General features: G+C 43.5%; 1 long non-coding RNA gene across 4 annotated transcripts; it reads right to left on the reverse strand.

Annotated features, from left to right (window-relative positions):
- Positions 1-721: 721 nt before the first annotated feature.
- Positions 722-5,214, reverse strand: LOC127294173 (uncharacterized). 4 transcript variants are annotated; one of them, XR_007846411.2, is made up of 5 exons: positions 4,294-5,214; positions 2,291-4,196; positions 2,104-2,151; positions 1,930-2,001; positions 722-1,317 (listed from the first exon to the last, which is right to left on the reverse strand). It is a non-coding gene; the product is annotated as an uncharacterized lncRNA (long non-coding RNA). The 4 variants fall into 4 exon arrangements; XR_007846410.2 differs by having other exon boundaries at positions 722-2,001; XR_011742923.1 differs by having other exon boundaries at positions 722-1,313; positions 1,930-2,151.
- Between the last annotated feature and the right edge of the window lie 3,524 nt (positions 5,215-8,738).

Raw genomic sequence — 8,738 nt, forward strand, 5'->3', positions numbered from 1 at the left:
TGTTGAGAATGTTACAGGGCACTAAAACTGAACGTGCACATATTCTGGTGCTCAAGAAAGTAACAATCAAAGCTAATCTACAAACATGTATGGCTTGAGGAAGTTGAAGGGAGGTTGATGGAAGGGTGATTGCTCTTTTTTTTTCCTTCCAAAGTCTGAACACAATAACTCTGGACTTCACACTTGGACTTCACATTGACAATATTTCATTAAACAAAAAAAGCTCAAAGTTTTTTTTATAGGCTCAACTTTGTTTGTTTGCACATGTACTATAGATATGGTTGGCAGTATTATATCAACCAGATAAATTAATTCATTTGGAAGCAACACGCCTGCAATACATATGTATTAAGGTAGGTAGGCATCAGATCTGTCTTTTCAAAGTTTTCCTCTATACACACCAGGTATCACTCTGGGGCAACATAGACAACACTTCTGATGCAAGAGACTGTCGGCCCTAAAACAAACTGATACTAAATATGTTGGCTACAAAAATTATGAGCTCACCAACTTCAGATATTAAAAGCCTCGATAATTAAGTGGTACCATAAGAAAGAAACGCATGCCCAGGGATCCGGTTAACGGTACCACTTTGTTGGTTTTCACCAATATTCTAACAAACAGAAACATGGGATCATAAGTTAGACCATTTTGTTCTCATGTTCTCCATACTTTAATCAAAGGAATTGCACCGAGAGATTTTTTAAATTTAACCGGGGAGAGGATTCCTACCTGAATTTCATTCATTTCAAGTAATCAAGTTTCAGAGATACATGAGGAGAGTTTGTCATGCCAGCAAAGGGCAGCCTCTTTTTCAGTTCGATTGATCCTTAAATCGGCCCATCCAAAGAAATAAATCGGAGATTACATTGGCTAGTACAATGCAGCTGAATCTGTCTCATTTCTAAAGATCGAAGTGTTGCGTGAGTACCAAATATTCCATACGATTGTGAGAGCGACCGAAGTTCTTACCGATGAGGGCGGGGTAGAGCTGGGAGGGTGGCTCCATATATATGTAATTGAACACTTGCAGCTGTGGAGTTAGTCCAGGCCTGTGCCAAATCTCTATTGCGGTTGCGGCAGGGCATGTGAAGATGAGGTGATTGCGATCCTCGATAACGTTGGCGCATCTAGGGCAGTGTGGTGAGTCGATAATGCTCTTGTGGTGTAGAGTAGCCCTGGTGTTTAACTTGTCGAGGTGGAGAAACCATCATAAGATTTTGATCTTGTTTGGGACTCGAGCTCCAAAGCAATTCAGAGATAGTGTCACCGTCGCTCTCATGGGAATTGCACTAAGGTCGTGAGTCTGTTTCCTGCCTAGGTTAACAATAAAATTAATGTAGCATGTACTACCATACAAACTGCTAAGAAAAGCTGAAGAAAGAGAAAGAACTGGACTGGAAGTGCGGCGCTAGATGCTTTCATTTAGTATTCTCAAAAGGAAGCTTGTGTCCCCTTGATCCTACGAATAAGTGAAAGTAATATCTGAATTCTGAAACCAAATGTGCTTCGAGGTAAAGAAACATAGAATCAGGAACAAGTAGATTACATCACAACAGCCCTCTAACGAACATACATTCCTGATTCAATTTTTCCCTACACACCAGGTTGAACATCTTTTTTTTCGAAATGGGGACCAGGTTGAACATCTTGTATCCAGTCCAATTTATATCCTTGTTTTCTAATATAAGTTCAATTCTACTTGGCAGTCAAAATCTCCAGACAATGCACCAAAAATAAATCCCTCCTATACAAACTAACACCTGAACTATAAATACTAAGTAAATGGTACAGTTCTAGTACTTGGTTCTCATTACCATATAGTAATTTGCTAACATAATGCTAGACCTTTCAATGTAGAACCGTTTTCTCCTAGCGCCCAGCCATAGCTAGGTAAGTAATGATGAAAAGGCAGACAATGCAACTTACCAGATAATCCAACTTAGCGTGTTAATCTCAGATTTCCTGCACCTTTTAGAAGCAGGCAACTTGCCATGTAGCCTCAAGAAAAAAGCAGTAGAAATTAAAAAGGCACATACAAAAAATAGTAATGAATACATCTGACATAAGCATTGGCTTAGAAAGGCAGAAAACACAACTTACCATGCTAAGCTCAGATTTTTTGCACTTTTTAGAAGCAGACAACTTGCCCTGTAGCCTCAAGAAAAAAGTACAGTAGTAGAAAATTAAAAAGATGCATACAAAAACAAAAACATAAATGAATACATCCGATATAAATGTCAGGTTGGAAATGATACAATGCCACTAACTTCTAATCTAAAATTCTTACCATCTATGGTCCAACACTGACACTGTCATTGTATATGTTGTTTAATCCTTTGGTCATCTCCCGCTGAGAGTTTCTAAGAAATCAGCTTCTTCAAAAACAACCTTGTTTTAGATTTTGCACTAACTTCTCTAAGATACTGATGCAAAATCATCTTCTTTTCATCAAGCTTCCAGGTCTATGATTCACCCTTCGTGTGACAACCTGCAGTCATTTCCTCTGACCTCACAAGGAGTTTCTGATTCTGAGAATATTGAACAGAGCAAGACAATATAAAATCTCAATAACAACTAATTTATAAAAATACCAAGACATTGCCATATAGGGAAAGCATTCAAAATCTTTAGGTTCGTTCCAAAGATTTATAGATAGTGATAATTTATCATGCAACCAGCATTATAGGGAAAATGTTAGTTCCTATCAGCTATAAAATCAATTTGAGCTCACAACACCTCTTGTATGCAACTTCTAGATTTCTATAAACGATGCTGCAAGAAAGTCCAGTCTCACTTTCTATAAAATTCATGTAGATGGTGGACAATATTTTAGTAATATCTCAAACTCGGTCACATTTTCTTACAGAACTACTATGAACTCGCCATTTGACAACTAACTATTCGAAATTGAGTTGCCAACCAAAAACACTTGTAGCTCCCTAGGGATTAATAAGGAAACAAAGAAACTGTAAGCCACCTGAAGATGACCTCTCAAGTCCATCCTACGTATCATGCACCAAGTGATTGGACCTTATCATCATAAGAGTTATATCAGGACTGGAAAGAAATCCTTTCACATGTTGATAAAGTGGTCATTATATGTTGCACAAAATCAGGTCCCTATCACATATGCTAGTGAAGTGGCAATTCTAACCATCGTAAAAACATGAACATACTACATATGATGCAGCCTGCAGCAATATATCACAATACAAAATTTTGTTTCACATGCTTCTTTTGCTTATGGAAGAAAAACACCACCCCGAGAATATAAGCCATTCACTAAGCTAGTAAAGTGTAAGTGCCAATTTCAGATATATACAGTGACACTACTCCCCCTTGTTGAGCTTAGCTGTTGCTCCTGGTGTTATGCATATGCTGGACACTAATTTACCCCTCCAGTTTGGCGTGTCTTCCTGAGCATACAGTTATACAAAAATGAGAAAATACAGACCAAAATTAGAAAGAAAAATGAGGAGTAGATAGGCCATTACGCTGTAGGAAACAGAGCATTCCAGAGGAGTGTTGGCATGTAACGGGTGAAACCAGGAGCAATGATAGTAAGCGAAAACTGAATGAAACTCCAATTGATAAAGATAAATAGTATAATTGCAGAAACTGAATTAAATTCTGTATCAGCCGAAACAAAAACCAGAAGTAATATTTGCAATAATTACCCGCCTAAACTGAAGTTCACAGACTGCCTGGAAATTATTATGCACCAAAACACTTGCATTTCCACCATTACAGAGAATAAAGAAAAAAATACTCTTATGAGGCAAACATTATGCATAATTGATGAACACATCAGAGGATTCAGAAGTGAGACCAATAACTTCACAAAATGTATAGTTTCATCAACCATAGTATGATAGTATCAACTCCAGAACAGGAAAATTTGTCAACTCCTCACTCTGCATATGGATGGCCAGCGGCGCTATAAACTTGAATCTTCTTCGCCGGATCAACAAAGCATGGTGCATGGGCATTGTAGAACTCGTCAGGTAGCTTGCCCGAAGGTTTGGAGTGATAGGGCAGGCAGAGGCAGCCGTGCCTCACTGGTACCAGACATACCAATGCAGCTGACGCCTGCACCCTAAGCACAAATAGGTATCCAGTGGCGGGCACTACCATGTCCAATGCGGGCGTCGCTGTTATGAGATCAAGCGTCTCGCAATCGGGCAGTCACCACTCTGCTCTTGATAAAAAAGAAACACATTACACGGGAAGACCTAGGCCCAAGAAACGAACTGCAATCCAAGCAACGAAATTGAAAGGAAGAACACATACCTGCAGTACGTGACTTCGCTCCCGAAACTTGAAGCCGCCGTCATTGCATCTCGCCCAAAGGAGTAGGATATACTGCTAGTCCAGAGGAAGCAAACAACAGACGGGATTCAATATGCTGTACATGTCCATCCCTTCTCCTTGCAGAATCTATCTACCTTGTATAAAAAACAAGGTCGTATGCACCAAAAGATCAGAGAACTAATCACATCGTATTGGTTATGGCAAGAAAATAAGGATTTGTACTTATCTCTTCTGGTTCTTTTTGTGCCCGGATCAGCAAACACCAGCAGCCTCAAAATCCCTACACTCATGGCTGAAAGCAACATGGAACAGAAAAGAAAATTCCAGAACAAACCCATAATCCTCACCTAGTCGTAGATTATTTCTGACAAAATAAGAACTCTCATGCAACCATCGACTCCTCCCTAAGTTGTGCGGTCGAGATCTAGAGAGAGGGGGGGGGAGGTCGTCAACTGTGGAGGCGAGCGAGCGATTCGTTGGGCGGCAGCGGCCGCGGCGGCCGGTGGAGCACATGGGAGGAGGCCCAATGGGAGGAAGAGCTAGGCTATGCATGGAAGTCCTGGTCGAAGCCGCGTTCCACACACAGAGAGAAAGATAGGACTCACCTCAGGGAGAGGAGGACACACGCGCCGAGGTCCTCCTCCGCTGCCATACTCGGGAGGAAAAAAAACGCCGAGATCCTTGCCGCCAGCGACCTTGGGAGGAAGAGGTGGCTTGTCACGCCGGTGGACGCGTCGGTAGGCGCTACGGTGGAGGCGTTGTTAGGGAGAAGATGGGAAAGGTGGAAGAGGAGGGACAAATCGACATGTGGGTTCCAACCTCGATGCACTGCGGTGAAGTTTTGGATTGATTCATTGGAACGGAAGGACCGCTTTGACCGCTAAATCAAGCTACAACCACACCCAGAGGTACCCAGAACAGCCCAAAACCAAAGCAGCGGGCATGAAATAAACTTCTTGTCTTCCAAATAAATATTACAGAGCACCAAAACGATCCCAGAAAAGCACCACAGAATAGCAAAACAATTAAGATACGCACGTGTCACAACTGTGTTAATTCTCAAGGAGGCTCAAAATTTTGACAAAAAAGATGTGTGTTGCCCTTTAATATAGTAGTTATTTGAATCACAATATAACACTCATGACCACCCAGAGAGGCCATCACACCGGACAAGCTGGCTATGAACACCTCGTGCGGGCGCCTAACACACCCGGCTTTCAAGGCACTACACACACCGCCGGGAGTCGAGCGCAACGAAGATCATGGATACACATACTAAGCATACCTGTGCAGTGCCGTGAAGGCCGGACGAGGCAGAGCCCGGGGCGCTATTGCTGGCCGGCGGCGCACCACCGCGTTGCCATGTCAAGTTCATCAGAATTTAGAAACGGATGCGTGTATCTACTAGCCTTGTTCTTGAACTGATGCTGTGGTGTCCCCGGCAGCGAGCCATGTCCACTTTATATAGGGCCTTGATCAGCAGGGAGCCTTCTTTGTCCAATTGTTCGTGGACGCACCGGTCTACAGAAGCAGAATCAGTTCGTCCAGACCTCCTTCTGTTGTGATCCTGCTAGCTCTCCCCTTCAATAGTTGTACTCTGGTAGGGTAGGAGTACATACAAGAAGATTTTCTGAGAAAAAACCCTAACCCGCCCCCTCCCGGGCGGCGGCGGAGGCTCATCCTCCCCCCGCGCCCCACAGCCGCCCGCCGCCAGTCTCCCCTCAGCCGCTACCGCTGTCGGCCGCGGCCCCGGCCATCCCCGGCCTGGTTCTAGCGGTGGTGGCGGCACCCCCTCCGTTGAATCGACGAGAGGGGAAGAGGGTTTCCACGGTGGCATTCCATGGGAGGTGATGAAGCACCGGTGGAGGAAGCCGGGTGGCACGGCTACTTGGCGGGGGCCTGAGGCTCTCCGTCGGTAGCCATGGAGGATTTGGTGGAGCGGTGGCGGCCTCTGCCCCCGGTAACGGCTCGGCGGTGGTATGCATGATCCGCGCCGCTGTCCTCTTCCCTGGTGATCCGGCAGGTGGGATTGGCGCCGTGGGGGCTGCTGATCTTGCTTTGTTTTTTGTGGCGGTCCTCGGGTTTCTCGCATGCGAGGATGAAGATCTTCCGGAAGTCAGTTTCCTTTGATCTGGCTGGAGAGATAAGTTTTGGAAAGCTCCGCTGGCGAATGGAACAGTGCATCTTTTGCCTGGAGTTTGCTGGATCGGGCGGTATCCGGTCGCGCGCACCCATGTTTTTATTCCGACCGGTTGGTTTTGGAGGGAGCGGCGCGAAGCTCTGTTCTGTGTTGACATCAGGTGACTTTTTGGTCCATGGTGAAGTTAGAAGAAGAAATATCATGAAGGCCGGATTGGTGGACTGGCTAAAGGAGATTCGAGTCTCCGTGATGCTGAGGGATCTGCTTGGGGTTCCGGGCTCCGCAACAATGGTATGCATGAGGGGGCAGCAGCACAGGGAAAGTTTAGAGTCTTACCTCTCATGGTGAAAACCCAAGGTCTGGCCTTAAATGGTTGTGCCTGACAATGATCTTGTTGGAGGCATTGTTTTGAGAGTGGGGACTATCTTCAGGGTGAAAACCTAAGACCTTTGGTCGGGCGACGATGGCGCTAGTGCACTGTTCCCTTCTTGGAGGCGTCGGTTTTGGAGAGTCTGTACTTCAGGTGTTGTATTGCTGTTGCTAGGTCTAGAAGGCTGTAGCGGGACTTTTATTTCTTAGCTTTTTTTACTCTTTTTTGGATGTGTCCATCCGTACTGCCATTAGGATGGGACGTTGTTGCAGAGGCTGAGTGTAATTAGTATTTTTTGATATTAATATATTCTCTTTATCTAAAAAAAATACAAGGAGATATCATCACTAGTAGAAAACCTCTCATCAATACCGGCTTCCAGAGAGCCATTTGCACCGGTTGAGCAACCGGTATAAAACTTCCGGCACTAAAGCCACCCCCCTTTTGTACCGGTTGCTTACGAACCGGTATAAAAGGGGCCTCCACGTGGGCCACCAGGAGAGCTCAGGGCCAAGGAGCTTTGGTACCGGTTGGTAATACGAACCGGTACCAAAGGTTGCCACCCGCGGCAGGGAATATGCATGAATCTCTCCCGCGGCAGAGAATTCAGGTTTTAGGGTTTTTGGAGGGGTTTAGGGATATCGGTTTGTTTCATATCGCGTCGATGCACCAGAAACGTGTTTGGGTTTAGGTAGTACATGAAGATCAAGATGATGCATGTCAAGTTGGTGCATATAATATTACACACATGTAATTGCATAAGATCGCAAATTAAGTAGCACTATGCATGAAGATCGATCTTCATGCATAGTGGTACTCTCCAAGGCGTACTCTATATATGTCTATTACATGTAGCATAGTGGTACTCTTCGAGTCAACTATATATGTAACATGTACATCTTCATTCATAGTGGAACTCTGCGAATGGTGGTATGACGTCCCGAAGGAAAAATCCCGCCAATTCCTCGCCTATTGCTATGAAGCGGTCATCGATTGAGAGTTTGTTCCGCTTTCTTGCCAACTATAAAATAATAAGATACAAATGAATACATGAGCTATGTGTGTGTGTATATATATATATATTCAAACCACAATGAAACAACTACTACTGAAACTCAGCACAACTTATGATAAGAAAACAAATTTGTGAATATTGTTTTCATACCTCTTTATTTCTTTCATTATTCATTCTCTCGCTTACAATTTTGTGGATGTACTCGCAAACGTAGAATCCACAGAGATCAGTCCCTTATGGTTGTTGCGGGCATTTATTTACAAGAATATAATTCAATCAAACAATAGTCAAGTATGATAATTAAAGGTGTGTGGACCTAGGTAGTACTACTTACTTTCGCACGCCATCGCAGCTTCGGTGGCCATTCATGGGACTTATCTTCCTTGATGAAAGTTTCCCATACGCTGCCCGACAAAAGAAAATGCATAAAAGAGTTATCAATTAGTTCATAGCAAGAAATTAACGAAACAAACCGATAAGAATTAAAATTACCTTTTGAGCATTAAATAACAAGACATGTATAGTTCCGATTTTTTGCTTAGTGAGTCAAAGACTTCAACTTCTCCAATGTGCATATTGATGACGAGAAGAATAAAGTGAAACCTACGTACGTTTAAATATGTAGTGTCATATATATAAGTCATTAGTTAAAATTTTGACATACGGTGAGCAATATATAATGTGTTATAAGACAGTAAGACTCACTCGAAGTTGTAAGGCCAAATTATTAGCCTTTTGTCACGTTGTCGCTTCAAAAACCTTAGCAAAGTCTCCGGTGTATCCTTGTTATAGAGGGGTTCTTCTATGGTTTTAACATGCATTGTGTGCGGGTCAATGAACCCAATGTCCGTGATTTCTTCCCTTTTGCATTCGAGCATCTTTGATCTGCATAATATAGC

Source organism: Lolium perenne, chromosome 4 (assembly GCF_019359855.2).
Source record: "Lolium perenne isolate Kyuss_39 chromosome 4, Kyuss_2.0, whole genome shotgun sequence".
NCBI lineage: Eukaryota > Viridiplantae > Streptophyta > Magnoliopsida > Poales > Poaceae > Lolium > Lolium perenne.